The sequence below is a fragment of the Copadichromis virginalis genome, linkage group LG7, assembly GCF_057382275.1.
Source record: "Copadichromis virginalis isolate Kocher_CV1m ecotype Utaka linkage group LG7, C_Virginalis_male_GT1.1, whole genome shotgun sequence".
NCBI classification, from domain to species: domain Eukaryota; kingdom Metazoa; phylum Chordata; class Actinopteri; order Cichliformes; family Cichlidae; genus Copadichromis; species Copadichromis virginalis.
Window position 1 is genome coordinate 47496148 of NC_140624.1, and position 22127 is coordinate 47518274.

At 40.5% G+C, this 22127-nt stretch overlaps 1 protein-coding gene across 1 annotated transcript in view; it reads left to right on the forward strand.

Moving 5' to 3' along the window:
* The first annotated feature begins 11812 nt into the window (after nt 1–11812).
* rgs3a (regulator of G protein signaling 3a) overlaps nt 11813–22127 on the forward strand; it is a 122970-nt gene continuing 112655 nt past the window's right edge. The window contains exon 1 of the mRNA XM_085463834.1: nt 11813–12077. The gene's annotated coding sequence lies outside the window, so the exon portion shown is untranslated. The remainder of the gene's footprint in view (nt 12078–22127) is intronic.

Here is a 22127-nt window from a genome sequence, read left to right on the forward strand (position 1 = left end):
TTTAAATTAGTAACTCAGTTACATTACTAGTTCTATCAAACGTAACTCAGTTACTTCAAGTTACTCGTTACTTTCAGAGTAACTAGTTACTAGGGAAAGTAACTTTGGTTTTACTCAGAATTCTCTTGTTAATGTGTTGCTTCCATAACTGGATACCCAGCAAGATTGCCAGTATTCTAGCTTGCTTACTTGCCACAAGTGCACTGTGCCACCTACCAATAGAAAGGAAAAAATAATGTGCACATTTCCACGAGAGAAATCCCACGCCTGATTCTATCCTAGCCTGCTTTTTACATCCAACACAAAAACTGCAGTCGTGGTGCTTTCGATTGTACTCAGAACTCGGAAATTCGACCTTCTGAATGGGAAGATGTAGGTAACACCAGACTGCAGATGAGCTGCATACAGAGCTCGACTGGGACAAAAAAATCGTCCCGGGCATTTTGACTAGAGACCGGCCCACCATTATAGGAAAAATCATAAAGCCTTTGAATGAAAACAAACACTGTTGTGACAGTGATGTACACTGTTCTGATGGTATATATGTATCAATCTATCAATTGTTTGTTGTAAGACTCAGATAATTATTTTTTTAAAAGTGAGACATTTTAAATGAGAATAAGAAAGTATTTCCTTGTGCCCCCCTTTCCCTTTTAATGCCCTACATGGACCCCAGGCAATACTTTGCTAGACCCGCCCCTGCACAGTTACCAGCTGTCAGGTACCTAAAAAAGGATCCTGGTGTTATTTGTCTCTCAGAAACAGTTCATAACTTCTCTTCAACTCATTCATGTTAACTAAAAGGTAAACCTGTTTCTCCATCACAGGTCTGATGATCCAGTAAGGACATCTCCTGGTTTCATCTTCATGTTTCCCTCTCACCAGATAACCAAACCATATCATGACCAGCAGCTTTACAGCTGTGGCTCCAGCAAACATCAGCTGATACTAGAAATTAATATTAAATAAATTCTAACAACAGCTGATCAAGCTTAAAAGTGCTGCTGTTGTTTACCGCGACATCCGCTGGTTTCCTCTTTCTGGCGCAAAGTGGGCGATAAATAAACAAGAGAGAAAAGCCGATCAGCTGATCATTGATCAGTTTCATGATTGAAGTAGAAACAGGAGAGGGAGGGGGAGAGGATGAGAGAAGAAGAGGCTGCTGTGCAGCGTAAACACAGAATAACTCCAGCTTTGTGTCTTTTTCATTGTAGCTGAAGTCCAGGACAAACTGTTCCTTTTCACCTCAATAAGAAACGCGTAATATTTTCTCTGAATACGAGAAATTCTGTTTTTTACAGGACGGTTGGCAAATGGTAAATGGTAAATGACCTGTATTTATATGGCGCTTTACTAGTCCCTAAGGACCCCAAAGCGCTTTACATATCCAGTCATCCACCCATTCACACACACATTCACACACTGGTGATGGCAAGCTACATTGTAGCCACAGCCACCCTGGGGCGCACTGACAGAGGCGAGGCTGCCGGACACTGGCGCCACCAGGCCCTCTGACCACCACCAGTAGGCAACGGGTGAAGTGTCTTGCCCAAGGACACAATGACCGAGACTGTCCAAGCCGGGGCTCGGACCGGCAACCTTCCGATTACAAGGCGAACCCCCAACTCTTGAGCCACGATCGCCCCCAACTCTAATAATTAACCTTATGAACAAAATAAAGTTCAACATCAGTAACATAGCACCCACCCAGCTGTATAGAAACTCCGTCATGCTAGCTAGCACGCAGTACGAAAAAGTCAGCATAACGAAAATAAACTCCACCTAAACTTGGTTCATATCTGACCCAGATGGACTGCAGGTTATAACTTCTTACCTGAAGTTCAGTTCACCTGACACTCTCGGACCAGCGGCCGCTTCGGGTCTCTCCTCTTGCCTCCCTTTTCCTTCATCCACCTGCTGGCCTCCATCACTTGCTAATGTTATTGAATCTGTGGAAGCTCCGTGATAGCCACCACACGAAGTAACGAGTAACGAGCCTATCTAAATCCCAGTAACGAGTAACGCGTTCCTGGTTTTGGCATAATAACTAGTTACCGTGCTCGTTACCACAATAATAACGTAGTTACTGTAACGCGTTACTTAATAACGCATTAGTCCCAACACTGACTATATGTCAGGAGCTGGTATTTTTTGCGGTGTCACCATGGCAACAAAGACAAAAATCATTTAAAATATGTGACAGACGTTATATTTTTTGTAAAAGTTATTCAAGTAGTTTCTTGATGACTGCTCAGTCATCCTGGTAAGGAAATCCCCAAAAGCTGATTCTCTTATTTCCAAACGTTTCTCCCACTGAAAACACTAAATCCAGATGAACAGAATCAACTTTTTGGGATTAATGAAGTAGTGTTTAATGGATAAACCTAATTGCCTAATGACAACCCATTACTTTTTAAATATATATTTTAATGCATAACCCTAAGTAAACAGCATTTGTAATTACCAATGTATTTAAAAATGTTGGGACTGTTGGGACTTATGTTGCTGGTTTGAAAAGTCTGCACCACCCAGTTTTCAGAGGTGGACTTTCTCTTGCTTTTTATTAAGAGCACATGAGAAAAAAGGGAAACAAAATACTGTTTTGAAACTTGTGTTGAGCAACACGTCGAGATACATATGAGATATAATAAACTGTTGTAAGGCTGGGCTGCTTTACATATAAAATAATCAAATGAGATAAAAACATAGGACAAGATGACAGAATTTAAGAACATAAGAAAACCTGAGAAATAAAAGGAAGAAACTTAGTATTGTGGATGTAAAAATCATGGTGAGTTGCTGGTCATTAAAAGGTGTTCTGAATGTACAGATCATGACAAACTGCTCGCCCCTACATGAACTTCTATTATAGGTTGAAAGTATTGGAATCAGTGAAATCGAGCAAAATTTGCAGTGTTGCGCAGCACTAATGCTTACTCTTTCGGATGCACAACAGCTAGACAACCCAAGACATGTCTGAGAGCCAAAGCAGTCAGCACCCCCGTGACCACAGCTAAAAAGGGACCTGTAACAAAGCGCAGTGCTTTGCAAAATATGCAAGGAAACTGTTGGCACTAGAGGTGGAAACCACGCGAGGCAAATTCACACCATTGTGCAGTGGAGATACACAAAGAAGAAATGCTAGCAGCTGGTGATGTGTGATCCAAAATTAAACAAATGACTCAGTGAAGCATCACTGGAGTGCTTGCTAGTTGCATGACATATGAAGAGCAAACGGTGGATGGAAATTACTACTCTTGTTACACTGTGGGAAAGAAGAGCATCAAGCAACTGGTTAAAAAAGTCAAACTTGGCAGGCAGAAAAATTTGTTTTATTATATGAAAATATTGTGCAGCTCATAACGAGTTGCAACGTGAACCTAATTTTCAGTGTTTCTTAAACAGAGACTTAAGCAGGTATTTTATAATTTCACTTAAGATTTCCAGGGAAAATACAGCCTAGGCTACTTTTGTGCTTACATTTGACTTTGCTGTGTACCTACTTTTGCACTACAATGCTAAAGCTTCTGGCACCTTGTGGCAGTCGATTCACATTTTGAATTAGGCAGTCTATCATCAATGGCAGAACCTCATTGGGAAAGAAGAATGAAAAATGCCCTTTCATTTTTGTTGCACTAATAAATACTGCTGCCTGCCAGCTGCAATCGCTGGTAAAATGTACAGTTTTTTATCTTTATTGTCAGAAATATCACTAATGCGGAGTTTCTTGAAAAATTCTTGTAATATAACGTCAAGGCTATATTGCCTAACAGCAACTGTATAGACATTTTCAGAATGCAGCTAGCAACACACACACTAATCAGGAGTGCATCTGAAGTCACAGTGGACCCCCCGATTTCTTTTTTTCAGTTCAATCCGCTCGCTCTCCTTTTCCCGTTTGTCTCTTTGCTGTGTTGAAGCAAGATCAGGCCCCAGGATAAGCGGCACATTTTTGGCTCAAGTTGAAATATTTAAAAGACTGATGTGTAAATTGTGTCTCAACATTACCTTTCCTACCATTTGTCTGCATAAACACACTGTCTCAATTTAGAAAGTACTTGACCTAGTTTCCTTTCTTTGTTTTCAGTGTTGTCAGTGAGAGGGGCCTTCATAAGAGACTTCTTTTTACAATGTGGAACTCCAACTCCAAAACAAGGTAACTGCTGGGAAAGTTAACGAAGGTGATGTTGCTGACGATAACGTGACAGTAAAAATTATATAATAATATAGTAATAATAATAATAATATAATAATGCCTTTTTATACTTGTGTTGAAATGTTGCACATTGGTGTTTCTACATCTTTGCAAAGGCACAACACTTCATGTATTATTTTATAATTAATGCTGCTGCCTGCAGTGTGTGTAGTGTTTTTCGTATCTGAGTCTGGCAGAGGGAATGTGTTACTCTCGCCTGCCTGCCTTAGCAGACTTAAGCTGAAACAGTGTCATTGCTGGGGATGGAGGACACATGGTTGAGTGAGTCACAAATTTCGTTGTGCAATGTTGTATTGAGAGGAAAGAAGAAAAGTGTTTCTGTTATTTTGGAAATGCTGAAGAAAACACTTCATGGCTCCTTCAAGCCTCTGCTGAAGAAAACAGTAAAAATCTTCACGCCAGTCTTCACAGCATTTTCCTTAAATGTCCTGTTTTCTGCATTAAAAACAAAACAAAAAACAGCCCAATATATATTTAGCAAGTATTCCAAAAGATGCAGTTGTTTTATATGCAAGGGGCAGACTTACATTAGTGGTCAAGTTCAGATCATGGAATGATTATAAAGATAAAGACCTTTTGGGAACAGTTTCTGGGACACAGATTAAGAGCGATTTTCGCATCTTTGGTAAGCAATTAAGCCTCATTCACACCAAATGTCTATATGGTATGAGGCCGGATAAAATCTCTGCCTGATTGCTTTGATATCTTTTTTATCTTTTAGTTATTTCTCAGATTCCAAGTGTAATTTTCCTCAACCGGTAGGCACTAAGCCCTCCTTCTGGCCAGGTATATCCATTAAGTTAAGGATTAGATGTTCTGATTTTCATTGTGCAGAACAGAGCCCGGGTTATTGAAGATTTACTTGCGTTTAGCAGGCTTTCTTAACACATGTAAACAGAAAGACATCTCATACAGAGCTGTGGATTCTTCAGATGCTCTGTAAAGCAAGGACAATGTTACAGTCCCCTGTAATAACCCAGGGCAGCATCTGTTCAGTGAATGCAGTCTGTCACTTCAGATGAACAACAATCATCTGACCGTTTTCTACAGTAGTTCAAGGATCTGTTGAGTCCAGTCTCATGCACTCAAGGGTATTTCATGTATTTATTTCATTCAAAGTAATATTCACATTTTTGCACATTAAAAAGATTGGTTTAGATCTTGTCAGTGCATCTGCAGACATGGTTCTGGTTGTTATTAGCAATCATATGTATGGCTTCCAGCTGCCTCTCATGTGTGATATAAACATACACAAAACGATACAAGGGACAGACAGAAATTCAGACAAGTGCTTGAATCACTCTTGGTTTGGACTGTTTGCGCATGTACATATTATAATCCTGCTTCTTTATTTTCTCTGTTCAAATTATTCTATTGTATCTAAAGAAAGTCTACATTGTACCAAATCTGCCTCGGGTGGCCTGCTGCCAGCACAGCAGAAATGTTTATTCGCAGCTGTGGCATGCTCTAAGCTTCACAGTGTTTCATCAGTGCTTGACTGTATAATTTTGAAAACAAAACAGAAGAAAAGAGATAAAAATACTGTAACAAAGACTCCTTTGGATGTGCTATAAGCATCTTTTATTTTCTTAAGTAATTTGTTTTGCAGAGTTAGTTGTGATGAATCTACAAAGTACCAATTTCTCATTATGACAGGTGGCTGGCAATACAATATTGTGTATATTAGGTGTTGATGTGAAAAGACCATCGCTCTCTCCTTTAGCACCAAGTCTTTAGCACTCATTTCAAAGGGATTTGTGACAACAATAAAAACCCACTTATATACCGTACATTTACATTATTAAATGTCCAACAAACAAAACAGCTTAGTACTCTTGTTTAACATCTATCACGAGATACAGATTGGAAAACAATTTCCAGTGATGCATTTGGTGCACTAATGAATATTTAAATATGTTTATCATAATAAAGGAAGGTGCCACAACTAGAGTGGTGAAGCAATTTGATCTGTTCTATACCATTTTGCACGCACCCTAATAGACTTTAGAGGAATATCTCTCATGTGCTTACACTGAGTCTCCATTCAGACACTTTTAGAAGCAATTGTCTCTTATCAAGGTGTCTCAAATCAAAGATCTTGATAAGTTTAAGCAATCACAATTACAACACTGAAACAACATTGGAACAATTACAACATTTTCTGATGTCACAAACTACAAAATTCTTCTTTACCAAAGGCAACCGTTTAATATACATAAAGACCTCATCTCATTTATCTGTATTTGTTTTTCTATTGTTTTTTCTTGTTCTAAACTAGTTGTAAAGCACTTTGGTCAACTTTATTTCTTTTAAATAAATGTGCTATAGAGCTAAATTTGATGTTGATATTGATAAAGACCAAATAACGATACAGCTCATATAATGTGGTAAAAAATAATATGCCAGTGTTAGTTAAGTATCTTTCAGTGGCAGAAACCATGAAACCAACATCGCTCACCACGTGTCTTCCTCCAAATGGTTTAAAAGTGGTCAGTGTTTTTTTTTCTTTCTTTGTTAAATACTCACAATGGTAACCACTGAAGATCAGAGGTGTACGTCATGTCCTGTTTGTTTTTCGACAGTATTCAGTTATGCAATACTGTGCAAAAGTCTTGAGTCACCCTTCATTTCTTTGTAGTTTGCTAGGGATAAGGGAAATAGGAGCAGTGAGTTACTGACAGATATGCAAACATACATTAAGTACAGAGTTTTTACAATTCTAATGAGCCTGAAAGCCAATATTTAGTACGCCCACCTTTATTCTTCAACACAGCCTGATCTCTGCTAGGCAAGATCTCTTCTAATTTCTTTAAGTTGTCTTCTAGGATTGTTCTTTAGGCTTCTTGATATTCAGATATTCAGATATCTTCTTTGTTTTGTTATCTCTCAAGATGATCCCACACTGCTTCAATAATGTTGAGGTTAAGGTAGTGGGGAGGCCAATCCATGACTGATAGACTGTGAGTTTTTGTTCTGAGGCGGGATTTTTAAAGGTCCTTTCAGACCTTTAGCAAACCTCTACAATGTTCAGTGTTAAAGATTTACAACAAAGTCTGTCTCCTTGGAAGCAAAATACATTCTCACAGTACTGCCGCTATACTATCAAGGTGCTCCTGTCAGTGTAAATGAACGTATGCGCCCAAGTGTAAATACAGGATTTGAGACACAGAACAGCTCAAAGGTGTTTAGATAACAACGTATTTCCATAGCACGGACGATACAAGTTATTGCAAACTACTTGTTGGTTTTGGAGTTTTTGGTGGTTTTATGTTACATAACAAAAAATTGAATCTGTGGTTGAAGTGACAGATTTGTACCAGTGGGCGACTATACTGGTGAAAATGTCTCACAGAGCTGCCTCTGGATTCACTGGAAGTTGTGGTGGTTTTGGACACTAGCTTGTTTTACTGAGTGTAGCCAAGAATTGTTTCAGGTTTTCATTTGTGCTGACGAGCGGTTTGGCCATCCAAAATACGAGCAGCTGCATTACTGCTGTCCAGCTGTGAGGCTGTCAAGAGCTATTTTTCTGCTGTATGCATAATTAAACATCCATATTTCCTTCCACCACTACCATACACACACTGCTATAACTAAATTATATACATCAAATGTCAGTTATTGTTTCGTCTGCTTCCAACATCGCCGTTTCCTCTTTTGCTTCCTGTCTCATTATAAATGTGTGGATGTGGTACTGTGGACAGCGTTAGGCTCTACAAAATCTGATATCAAGATGAAGAAACAGTATAAACATTTAAAGACGCTCATTTCTTATGCCTCTATTATTTAATGGTTATGTAGAATAAAAAGCACATTTCAGGTGTCTGACCTGAGTTAGATGATACATGGGCTTCATTGGGGTGTAATAATAGATTTTTTTCTATTCAATCATTCTGTCTGTATCAGCAGGATAAGCACGCTGCTTGGCTGCATGAGCTTTGGTGTGCGCTCACTTATGGATCCAGACAAGGTAGGCTTAAACACTAAAGTAACAGATATACAGACATTCTGTAAATGGTTTCCTGTTCAACTTTCACTCTGCATCTCTGTGTGTCTGTCTATTAGACCATGAATTTAAGAGTTTAATTCAGTGTGAACGAATTCCAGTGACCTCAATAATTTATGAGGAAACACTTTAGGGTTACCAGTGTTAAAGCACAGCAGACTAGCCTGCAGATACTCGAGTGAAACACAGTTTGAGTCCTTCTCTCTTCTGAATTTTATGGGTCATACTCAAACAAGCACACATGCACTGCTTATTTAAGTCTCATGAAAATTAATGTCTGTCATTCAGTGAATCAGAGTTTTAAACCCCCTCCCCAAACAAACCCACATCCACCTGCAAATTCCAAGAGGACATAGTAGAGTATGGCCAAACAAAATATGATGTTGCATGTTGAGATTTCTGTGATGGAACTTCTTCTTTTTTTAAAGACAGCGACCCATACGGGCAAATATAAACAAGCAGTGTGTCTTAGGTGACCTTTAGACTCACTGGCTTTGATGACAAGAAGTCTGTGACTTTTCAGCCACAAGATAAAAAGGGACAAAGTTGGATTCTCTCATTGGTTTGTGTCTGAGCTGTCAAAAACGGCACATCCTGTTCTCATCGCACATACGCTGCTCAGCTGCTGCTGCTCTTCCCTGTGTGCTGAGCTTTGCTGGTGTGAGGACTGCGCAGTCTCACAGATACTAAAACATGATTAAGCGTATATTCCGGTGGTGCAGTTGGGCTGTGCTAGCACGCTCAGAATGGCAAAGCTAAATTGCTGAAGCTGTGCTTTGATAATGGATTAAGTATAATAATTCTAAGGCTGCTGTGACGCCATTAGTTCGGCAAGCATTTAATCATAAGCCCAAAAATAACAGGCCTCCTAGCCCTTGAGGCAAAGTCGGGGAATCACCAACCTCAGTGCGATCTGTTCTGCTGACGTACTGTTAATATCTGTACCACCGTTATTCTTGGTGGGATTAAGTGTTTCAGATTTCAGATGCTAACTAACTACTACTTGCCAGGCGAAAGGGAGAAAACAAATGGTCACAAATGCACAGCAAATACATTTTATTTAAATAGCGCCTTTCAAAGCACCCAAGGACACTGTACTGTACAGACAAAGTATGACACTTCATCCACACACCTACATGCTAACAGAGAAAAGCACTGGGCCTCAGTCTTTCTCCCAGAGCTGTCCCAAGTGTTAGCAGATAAATGTGAGGTCCAAAAGTTCAGTGGTGTTCTTTGGCTAAGTTGGTTTTCCTCCACCGAGCAGCATATCCCTATAACTGCTTTTCTTAGCTCTTTGCTTCACTGTTCAATTATTCAGCCCCAATTTATCCTTCTGTCTCTCCTCTGCCTTTGTAGATGTGTCTTTTTTTTCTTGAAGCAAACCACATATTTACATAAAAAGCCATGCTTTAGCGGGTAGTACAGTAACAAACAGTTGTTATGTAATACTTCTTTACTTGTATGTTATTACACAATTAAGCCTCCTTAATTAAGCCTCCTTAATTGTTTAAGGCAGATGTGTATTTATTATAGCTTTGCTTAAAGGTACATATGCATAAGGTGCATAAGGTGACAATGAGGAAGCAGTTCAGCACCAACTTGAGGCTAAAAACCATCTTGCGTCTTTACTTCAGACTGTTAAATTCAAACTTTTAAAAGAAGCTAGCTGAGAAATAAGATTAGGAGAACAAGCATTAGAACCCCAGCAAGTCTTTTTTTGTAGTTTGACGAATGAAACAACAGAAAGAAATTGTGCTTTAGTCAAGCGAACATCTTCCTTCCTCTAACATTTATCCCAATGAATATTTAATTGGCTTAATATGCTAATGAGGGAGATTTAGCTTTGAATCATAGGGAGTTATGTCTCTTCATCCTCCCTGACACATCCGTTATTCTCATCAGTTGTTTTTCATTCATCCTTTCCTACAAGCCTTTCCGTTTCTCTCCTCTTGGTTTATTTCAGAAGTGTTTGGGGCCTTACGAGCGTTGGCTGCTTAACTTGCCTGTCACATCTTGTCATTTGTTTGCACCCTTTTGCCACATCGTGCTTTTTTTTACATCTCTTACGTTTCCTACCTTCTCTTTTCATCTCCCTCTTGACTAACAGCTCTGTTGCTCCCACTCTTTCACCTTTCTCACATGTACAGGGGAATATTGAATGACGGCACAAATCCCTCTCTGACTTTGAGGACATATGCCCTCCCCCTTCTTTCATACGAGTCCCTCCCCGTCCTCCCCCTCGTCCCGCAGCCTGCAGAAATCTGTCCACTCAGATAAGATGCTTTCAAAATGGAGATTATTGTCACTGTTCATTGCGTCACATTATTTTGTACAAAAAGAGAAGGCTGGCAGTGTATGTGAGTGTGTGTGTGTTGTAATATATGTGCGACACAGTAAAATGATTATAGACTACAGTAGTGTTGCTTTGTTTGTAAGACAGCGCCCACATCATCGGGATTACAAAACAGGTTTTATTTAACGTGCATGCAGCAGTAGAAAATATGTAACACATATGAGCACACACACACATGCGTACACTCCCATGCCATCTGGTTCACAGGGCACTAGTGAAGACGTAGGGGCATCAGCTGTTAGTGTAAACATTACAAGCGGTGAGTTTATGCACATTTAGCCCTGGAGGAACAACCAAACTGGTTTGCACTCGTTTTGGTTTTTGTCTGTTTTTGATTTTATGTACAACATTTTGATGTTGTCACATTGATGATGAGACATGCACTCACAAACATATATACACACAGTCAATCATTGCGTGTGTGTGCTCTAGGAAGTTCAAGGTTGGTACTACCTACTCGGAGAGGAGCAGGGGAGGAAGCAGCATCTTAAAGTACCCACACAACGCAACACTGGTAAGTTGTCATTTATGAGGTCAGGACACTGATGAGTACAGTGATTACTTATATGTGGGCAGTCAGCAAACCTATGTTTGTTTTATGTTTACTTTAGTTCTTTACTTGATTATCCAGCAAACAGGCCCTGTGTGCATGAAATCAAATGTTGACCTCAGTAATTTAGGCCATGCTGTCAGATATAAATATAGAGAAGAAGATTAATTAAGGCCACTTAAAATGATTTTTTTCCCCCAAATTCTGAGATTAAAATCCAAATTACGACTTTAATAAAAATGATTTTTTTTTGAGAACAACAAACAAATCAAACATCTGAGATTAATGTCATCCTGACTGATTGCTGGAATTCTGAACTCAGAATTTGGTTAGACTTTTAAGAAGCATTATTATTATTATATTAGAATTAAAACTAGTTTTTTCACTCCAAAATCAGAATTTTAAACCAACAGAAAAACAAAAATATGTTTGAAATATGTTTTTTTTTCAGTTTGATGGTTAAACAGGGCCACTTATTCTTATACGTACGTGTGTGCTAGTCTCACAGCTCGGGGTCTTTATCTGTCTTCAGATTGGGAGGCTGGGGATGCGAGGGATTAAGAGAGTCAAAGAGAGGGATTGGAAGAGCGAACGAGGGAAAGACAGGGAGAGAGTGGGAAGGAGGGAGGGGTCTGGATGAAACCCTGACGTGTCACAGTTGCCAGAGTGAGAGAGAGAGAGAGAGGGGGAGAGAGACAGGGCGCTCCGATACCATTCGCTGCTGGAGTGGATCCCCCCCTTACACATCCAACACACACACACATACACACAGACACTCGCACACCCCGCTCACAGACACATTTGTTTGGAAATCTATTTTTTCTCTTCTCACCACCTTTGAGTGCTCCTTCTCTTCCTACTTATGTTTGCACTCACTCGTAGTTGGTGCTGCTGGTGGTGTGTGCATGTTGGAGTGATGCTTCTCTGTGCCAGCCATGAGAGCAGCCTAGAATAGGTGAGTAGTCCGTGTTGTCATACTTGACTGTACTCACTTTACATGTATTCTGAAGTTGCACGTTATGTTGGAAACAGCACTGCATTTGCTGCGTGGACCAGCGTGGCTTGTTTTGAGGATGCTGCAGAGATGTGTGCGATCTCCCCTAACTTCTTTCTCCTTCTTAAATATACTTCCCACATTTTTAGACATTTTTTTCTTTTATACCTTCTTTTGTGCCCTTGTTCCTCTTCTGTGTGCTTCTTTGGTTGCTCATATTACTTTTAATCTCTCTTTGTTACTGTGCGTGTGATCATAATCTGTCAATTCTCATCTAATTTTCTCGTGCTGGGCTAAAGTGGTCGCTCCACTGGGGAACCTTTAAGGAGCTTAGTTTTCCCTTTCAGTGGATTAGTAATACTGGGATGGAGTCCCCAGTATCATTGTGACCCCATCTCTTTTGTACACACTTGCACAAACCTTTCACATCAGCACACAGAGCTACACATACTCTTGTTCACCCCCAACAACACTCGCCTTCTCCTCTCTCAGTGATGCTGCCAACTTTCCTTTTTCATATTCACGTTCTGGGTTATGAGAATGACGGTGATATCGTGAGACGTTAGCTAACCTATCGCAATTTATACCACTTGGCTGAACTAGGCTAATCTGCCTCATGCAACTTTAAAATTAGTTTTATGCTGCTGTAGATGGAACTGGGGCATCAGATTGGGTAATACTCAGGCATCAGGAAACCATTACCAACCTTGCATGAGGGAATCCTGACTTGTGCTCATAGGCAAATTGTTCTTTTTGGGGTTTGCAAACTGGGAGGTTTTTTTTTAAAATTTAGCCAAACCAGAAATAGATGTTGAGAAAGAGCTATTTAGGAAGTTTCAACATCTTTATTTCACAGCACATTACTTCAAAAACGAGAAAGGAAAAAAGAAAGAAAGAGAGAACGAAGTAAAAACTGCATGTTTGCATGAGTGAGTGTAGACCGTTTTCGTCTTTTCCACTGGCAATATTGCCCCGCTCCTGTCTCAACTGATCTGTGTTTGTGTGTTTGTGTGAGTGGAAGTGCACACTCATGAATGCACTCATGCATTGCCAGCTGGCAGAATGTAGGCCATGGAGGCACTGCTGCAGCGTGACATACACTAACATGGGAATGACCCCAGCCTCATTCATTACAATATCACTCAGCGTGCTTCCATCTTCTCCCTATTTCTCTCCCCCCTCTGTTCTCGGCCATTTTTATTTTGTGCCTTTCACACTGATTATTCATGTGTTTTTTGAATATCCTTTCGCCTCATTTTCTCTGTCAGTTTCATTTCACACATCTCTGTCACACTTGTATTTTGTACACTTGTCCCCGTGTTTTCTCTGATTTCCCTGTTTGTTATTCACTATGACGTCTCTGCCATTTGTCTTCTGTTTTGTCTTTTACCTCATTCGGAGGCAAATCATTATAAGGCTTTTACTAAATAACTTGTTTGTATCACTGCTTTGAATTTTATACAGTACAGCGTATCCTTAATGAAGACCCTGAAATAATAGGATTGGGGTGGGGCATACAGAGAGTTTTGGCAGGCTCACCCTATTCTTGTAAAGCTTTGGACTCAAGGCCAATTTGTCATTTTACTGCATGTCATCATGTTTCTTTTCTTACTCTCTAAGTCTCTCTGTCTGCTGGTGTCTTAGAAGCCTAACAATGTAGAAACAACATCCTTCACTGTATTTGATTATTTTCCGGGAGCAGATTGTTACTGTCTGTTCGTGTTGAAAAGTTTCTGTCGTTCTCAAAGTGAAAGCTGAGTTAAAAGACAACCTTGAGGTTGACGATTGTTTTTGCATATTTATTTCAAAGTCAGAGTAATGTTTTTGTTGTAACTGGGTGCCAGCTGTAGTTGTTTGTGAGTTGTCGTTGGTTGATGAAATCGGTCATCATGTTATGGCCGCCTGCGTGCACTCTTTCAACAGGCAGGGCAGTGGGCGTTATACAAGGGTGAGTCAAACCGTGCAGTGTAAATATTTTATTCCTACTGATACAGTATAAAAGGTAAACAAAATAGAGAGAAAATAGGAAAGATCAAATGTTTTAACTGAGAAATTGCACGACTTTTTGAAAAATATGAACTCATTTTGATTTCGATGCAGCAAAGTTTGAGATGGGGGGCAACAAAAGGCTGGAAATGTAAGTGGTACAAAAAGTGTAATGTTGTTCAATGTAAAATTATGAAGACCTTGAAAATTTCATTATGTACAGTGGATAATGTCATCAACAGATTCAGAGAATCTGGAGAGAGTGAAAGTTACAAGGCCAAAGATTAGTGTTGGATGCATGTTATCTTTGGGCCCTCAGCTAGCACTTCATCAAAAACAGGCATGATGCTGTTATGGAAATCACTGCATGGGATCAGGAACACTTCCAGAAATAATCTTCTGTGAACACAGTTTACCGTGCCATCCACAAATCCAGGTTAAAGCTCCATCATGCAAAGAAGAAGCCTTATGTGAACGTGATCCAGAAACACAGCGCCTTCTGTTGACAGCTCATTTAATATGGACTGAGGCAAAGTGGAAAACCGTTCTGTGAACGCTGTGTCCTCTAGAATAAAAGTGAGAGGGCACACCCGACTTGTTTTGAGTGCTGAATTCAAAGGCTGCACCTCTGATGGTATGAGGGTGAATTAGAGCCTATGAAATTGGTAGCTTACACATCTGGAAACCCACCAGCAATGCTGAAAAGTATATAAATGCTGTAGAGCAATGTATGCTCGCATCCAGATGTTGGTTTTTTCAGGGTTTATGACGTTATTCATTGTTGTATGTAAAAAAAACAACAACCCAAAAACCAAGCAAATATTTTGGTTAAACTTAAGAATTCAACTTTAGCTACAAAAGAAAAGTTAATAGCACCCAAACTCTATGCTTACTTGCTTTGCTGTTTAACTCCATTTAAGAAAAAGTCTCTTATCTGACTTTTGTGTTGTGGAAAATGTGCTTAGTCTGACAAACTTGTTGTATATTTGCATAGTAATGCAAAATTTCCTTTTTAGGTAATTTTGTCAAACCAGTCTAAACAGTTTGAAGACTGAGCTGATCAGAAGCTGAGATCAGAAGCTGCTCTTGACTTCAAAGGCAGTGCATGTTAACAGCTACGCTCCAATAATGCCACAATACCAAATTCACTTTGAAAGAATGTCGCAGTTTATTAACAAACTTCTTCTGTTGAAACAAGCATTTTACTGGTCCACAGACTCTCACCAGAGGTGCACAGTTTGGATCAGTGTGTCTGACTAATCCCTCGCTCAGAGACCTGTGCCATCGCAGAGCCTTGGCTGTGCCAGGCCAAATCCGTGGATGCAGAAATATGCTAAACTGCATTTATGAGACTGGCAGCCATGTGCGCATGAAGCACCATCAAGCTGACCTGATGAGGAAGAAAACTTTATGTGCTTCTTCAGATAAATTATTGACCAGAAGACCAAAAAATAAAAACCAACAATGAATAAATACTTTTAATGGACATTTTCAAAATCTGATATGTGGTCAAAACATGATAACGGTGCTTTTAAAAACATCCATCCGTCCGTCCGTCCGTCCGTCCATCCATCCATTCACTTTTTTTAAAAACATATTTACACGAATCAAAAAGGTATTAAAAAACGGCCACAGTAGAGAGACTATTTGGAATCATAGTTTGACAATCTAAGTATCAGATTGTCCGAATTTTTGCTTCCTTTACTTTGTTGGCAGGGACAGAATTTTCTCATGAATGCTTCCACAACAAAATCTATCCATCGCTTTGCGTTGACAGCTAATTACACTGTAGGGCTTCAACAAAAAGACTGCCATCTTAACTTCGGTTAAGATGAGTTGAGAAGCTGTGCATGAATGGCAGCTAAACAACTTTTTGTGAGATGAGGCGTGATACCTGATGTATCCAGAGCTTATCCTCTAAATACGTGGTTGATACATTTATGTGAGATGAAACACAAAAACACAAAATAAGGAATGTGTTACTTTGGTGCTTTAAACCATACCTCTGCATTTATTGATTAATATTAAGAAAGAAGCAAAAAAATCTCATACTTCTGCTTTTTTTTTTTTTTAGCTTGAGCGCAGTGTGTCAATAGAGACAGCTGACCCAGAGTGACATGTATGTGTGTGTGCTTTTGACCATGGGTAATGCACTTGCCTCCAACAAGCTTACGATGTGGGTCAGGTGGTCTGTATGTCCGTGAAAGCAAAAAATAGCGGAGCACCCTCTGGGTTTGTGCTTAATAAGTGTGTCATCTGCATCATACTCACATTTGTTTCACTGTTTTAGGATAGACGAACGGGGACCCAGACAAAGTGCACAAGCGTACATAAACACTGCCAAGCTTTCCCAGATGGCACGCCGCGCCTTTAGATCAGCAGATTAAAACGGACACTGTGTGATTATAAACGTATATTGGAGGGGGGTGGGCATGAGTGTGGGGGAGGGGGAAGTGTGTTTGCTGTATATTTGTTCTGGTCAACACTGGCGAGGAGTTTGCGTGTGTGCACGATCTTTGCAAGGTTGTGTACTGGATGTTTGACGGGCCATACATCTGCCGCGCGCTTTGAAGGGTGAACCTTCCTTAAGAACTCATAATTGACTACAGAAGACACAAGACAGAAATCCAACCACTAATCATCAGCGACGACTGTGTGGAGAGGGTGGCAGACTTCCGCTTCTTGGGAGTCAGCATAGAGGGAAACCTATCCTGGAGTGTGAATACCTCTGAGCTACTGAAAAAGACACAACAGAGACTGTACTTTCTGAGAGTGCTTAGGAAGAACAACATCACACAGAGACTGCTGGTGTCTTTCTACAGAGCCTCCATCGAAAGCATACTAACGTACTGCATAGGCATATGGTACGCTAGCTGCACAGTGGCTCAGAGGAAAGCACTCCAGGGAGTAATCAACGCTGCCCAAAGGACAATCGGCTGCCCTCTCCTCAACCTGAAAGACCTACACAGTTCCCGCTGCCTCAAAAGAGCCCATAACATCATAAAGGACACCTCACACCCTGGACACCCCATGTTCGAACTGCTGCCTTCAGGTAAACGGTATAGAACAACATACACAAGGACTAACAGACTCAAACACAGTTTCTACCCAATTGCAATATCATGTCTCAATGCTACTAAAAGTAGATGACTTTCATTGCCCCTGTTGTCATTTGTGCCCTTGATGTTGGAATGCTTTCAGACATGTTTTGTTGGATGCGCTAACAAATTGATTGAGTGATTGATTGTTTGAGTGATATATCAACTAGGTCGTATGTTGAGTGTCTGTATGGGGCCTTAGGCCTGGATTGCTTGGGTGTATCTACGGTATGAGAATACTGTATTTTATATGTATTTCTATCTTTTATATCCTATCATTATAGTTTTTAAGTATTTAATTATAGTTTTTAAGTATTTATCTTTTGTGATGTTGCACTGACCAGAGACATCTTTCAATTTCATTGTACCTGTGACAATGACAATAAAGAATATTCATTCAACCTGACCCTAGGCTTACAGCTGCTTGAGCTTGAATGAAGCACTTGACCCCAAAGGCTCCAATCGGCGCTACACATTGTGCTGTGTTGACACTGTTGGCTGTTATTTAACCCACACAATAAGACAAAGGTGAAATGAAAGTCACATTTGATGGATGAAAGCTGCCATCATAAAATCACTGCTTATTTAAATCCCTGCTCAGGTTTGAATTGGATGAAGTGAGGTTACCAAACTTTTTGACCTGACTGCAAGAATGTTTCTCAGAAAACTGACTGACCTGACGTGAAAGAGCAAAGCTATCGTGAATAAAATTAATTCCACTGAGCTAATTTAGTTTTGCGGTCCTGGTATTGAGAGCTTTGAGCACAACAGAGGTATCACTAACAGTATGTCACACAAGTCAATATATCCACTGAGGGAAAAGGCCTGTAATAAAAGTGTAGTCTCTCCCACCTAACTTGTCACATAATGACACTAATAAGAGGTGCAGACAGATGCATGCACAGTCTGACCGTGGGTGTGTTTGGCATTTAGTTGCATCCCAACCATGAATCTCTGCAGCCTACTAATAGCATGGAGTTCAATCTAAAGTGGGCGGACACTGCTGGGGTCAGAGGCAAGAAACTGTGATGGCACATGTACATGAAGTAAATCTGAATTAATTTGATAGGCAGGCATGTCGGGTCTGCAGAAAGTAGGCAGAAGTAAGTGAACGAGATGGGAGGAAGCCGACAAGCTCTGTGGATTGTCTCATATCAGCATACTGACAGGTCTGACAGTGCTCAAAAAAAGGAAAGCAACACTTTTTAAAGTAAAGCATCAAGTTCAATTCAATTCAATTCAATTCAATTTTATTTATATAGCACCAAATCACAACATAAGTCGCCTCAAGGTGCTTCATAGATACAGAGAAAAACCCAACAATCATATGACCCCCTATGAGCAAGCACTTTGGCAACAGTGGGAAGGAAAAACTCCCTTTTAACAGGAAGAAACCTCCGGCAGAACCAGGCTCAGGGAGGGGCGGGGCCATCTGCTGCGACCGGTTGGGGTGAGAGAAGGAAGACAGGATAAAAGACATGCTGTGGAAGAGAGACAGAGGTTAATAACAGATATGATTCAATGCAGAGAGGTCTATTAATACATAGTGAGTGAGAAAGGTGACTGGAAAGGAAAAACTCAATGCATCATGGGAATCCCCCGGCAGCCTACGTCTATTGCAGCATAACTAAGGGAGGATTCAGGGTCACCTGGTCCAGCCCTAACTATATGCTTTAGCAAAAAGGAAAGTTTTAAGCCTAATCTTAAAAGTAGAGATAGTGTCTGTCTCCCGAATCCAAACTGGAAGCTGGTTCCACAGAAGAGAGGCCTGAAAACTGAAGGCTCTCCCTCCCATTCTACTTTTAAATACTCTAGGAACAACAAGTAGGCCTGCAGTGTGAGAGCGAAGTGCTCTAATAGGGTGATATGGTACTGTAGCCGCTAAGACTGGTGGACCTAAATCTTCACCACCACCACGTCTGGTATACATACAAGCGAAAAAGGGGAGTGGGTGGGTCAGCGCACAGGGCACAGAAACTAAGCTGGCTTCAAACACCATTTATTTCCATAAAACAAACACAGCCAGAGTCACAAATACAAGATAAAATTCCCCGTATACAATAAAAATAGTGTTGCAACCCGCTAAAAACCCTGCCGGCAGAAATAACTATACAATATTAAAACAAGGCTAAAACATGTTTTCCATATACTAAAATTACTCTCCCATAGTCCCATAATCCCACAGTCCAGCCACACCTGGGCGAATGGTCCTTATATGAAGGAGACAGGAGAGGAACTTCTCGTCCAGTATGGTAAAACTCGTCAGCAACAGACCAGGGAGGGGGCTCCTATCGCAGACCTGTCTCCTTCTGACAGCGCGTCGCCGCACAGTCCCGCCCCACTCCACACCTGAACACGGCCTCCCTCGTCTCACCGTCAGATGCAGGCAGAGGGGCATCCCTGCCCTGTCGTGCATTGCAGCCATCGCCACCCACTGTTGCCGTTCCTGCCGTTAGGACTGGATCGCCGAACAACTCGCGGCGCCCCACAGTCAGGCAGCAGTTCGTTCCACACACGTGCGGGGTTGCACGCGTTCCTTTTTCGCCTCCTCACCCTTCGTGCGTCACTCCTCTCTCCTTTTGTCTCTGCACTCACCATCCCCTTTAACAGGTCAACCTGGCGGCTGATAGGCCACCTTGGGGAACGCCCCCACCTCACAGGTGCCTACAATTATCTGTTTAGTCCACAGTGGGTTAAAGGAACATGGTACAACATTAACACAAATATAAATATGAGGATAAAACCATGCAGTATAAATATCAATAAACAAACATGCAATATAAATATCACTATAAAATCATGCAAATAAAATCAACACTATGTACCAATACACAGATTGATAAAACATAAAAACACAAATTTCCGCTGTGTGACAGTACTACAAGGTCATTAAGATAAGATGGGGCCTGATTATTTAAGACCTTGTATGTGAGTAGCAGGATTTTGAATTCAATTCTGGATTTAACAGGAAGCCAATGAAGGGAAGCCAAAACAGGAGAAATATGCTCTCTCTGTCCCTGTCAGGACTCTTGCTGCAGCATTTTGGATTAGCTGAAGGCTTTTCAGTGAGTTTTTTGGACATCCTGATAATAATGAATTACAGTAGTCCAGCCTGGAAGTAATAAATGCATGAACTAGTTTTTCAGCGTCACTCTGAGACAGGATATTTCTAATTTTAGAGATGTTGCGCAAATGGAAGAACGCAGTCTTACATATTTGTTTAATATGTGCATTGAAGGACATGTCCTGGTCAAAAGTCAGTTAAACGTCCGGGATATTGATCCAGCCAGTTAAGTAGCAGAGGGGGTTGTTGATCAGTATCAGCTGTGTTGGTGGTAATAAAATTAACAACATGTGCACTAGAGGGGAGACAATGAGACAATGGGTTTAGAGTTGGAAGACATTTTTGACACTTTCTCCCTCCTCATTTTCACCAGTTTTGCATTAGACTCAGGTCAGTGTCACTATTGGTGGCATGAGGCGATATGCGGAACTCCTCCGGGATGGCACATCAACACATGCCATCGCCAGAAGGTTTGCTGTGTCTCCCTGCACAGTCTCAAGAGCATGGGGGAGATTCCAGGAGACAGGCGGTTACTCTAGGAGAGCTGATGGGTACACACATTCTGGAATCAAATAAAGAAAAAACAAAATAAGAAAGGAAACCTTTTCAAACTTGTACTAAGACAAGCACATCCCAAAAAAAGGAAAAGGGAGTAGTAGTGTTTTGGGGGCACAGTGTTAAAACACAGTAGTGCTAAGAGGTAGCCAATTTTCCAGCTCTCTCACCAACTAAGTATAACAGGCGTAAAAGGAAGCTTAAGCTGGTTCTAAGCAATACTGTAATTGTCTTGTAATTGTCTTTGGGGTTCAGTAGGACTGCAGCTACATATCTGTACGTCTCTTATGGGCACACCTGACTTCTTTAAAAGATTCTGAGCCATTTATGACTCACACCTTCCATGTCACTTTATACCATGTTTCCCCTCACACAAAATTGAAAAATAACCCTGGCAAAAAAGCAAAGGAAGTGCCTTCCAACAGCTTCACCCAATTATATGTAGTTTTCAGGGATTTTTTGTTCTTTTATTTTCATTCTGTTTCCATCATGTTCGGCCAAAATGCACATCACTTGTGACTTTGTTAAGTTTTCCCTACTGGCAGCAAAACACAGGATAACCTGCTCTTGACTATGATGAAAGCTTTCCCTGCTTTCTTTACGTACATTGGCTAAAAGCCTGACTTTGGAAAAGTGTATTGCAGGCTACAGCCAATCAGAATGTGGGCCACTGTCTCAATATGTGGAACGGGGGGACAAGGAATAAAAATGATGTGCACTCCCTCTATAAAGTGGGACACCTGGTCACCCTAGTGTACACAGACGCTGTAGTTGGGTCAGAGTTGTGAATTTGAACTTTTTGTTTCATCTTAACAATAAAACTACTTTAAACACATATTAACTAAATTCCTCTCCACCAATTCCCATTTTAGTTTATATGGAGGAAGCAGCTTGTGCACAGGAGGTGACAGGAGAAGTAGATCTGTCACAGAAAGACTTTTCTGATTCACGTGTTCATTAGTACTGTTGATGATCTTTTTGGTTTAACTATTTTACTTTATAATAACATTATTGCTCATTTATAGCAGTCGTTTTTAAAAGTCACATTATAGCGCTTGTCAAGTTAAACAAATGTAGACAGATTATAAAATCGATGTAGACGATTGCAAGGAAACCTTTAAAAAAAATGCAATAATGTATTATGCCAGCAATGTGCATTAAACCAAAAAGCCAATAACAGGAATTAATACACCAAATGCAGTATAGAATAAACATAAAATAACTCCAAATATCATCAAAGTATCCAGTGCTGTAAAAAAGTGTAACACTATTACTGCTGAAGATGATGAAGATGCTGTTGAATTTCTT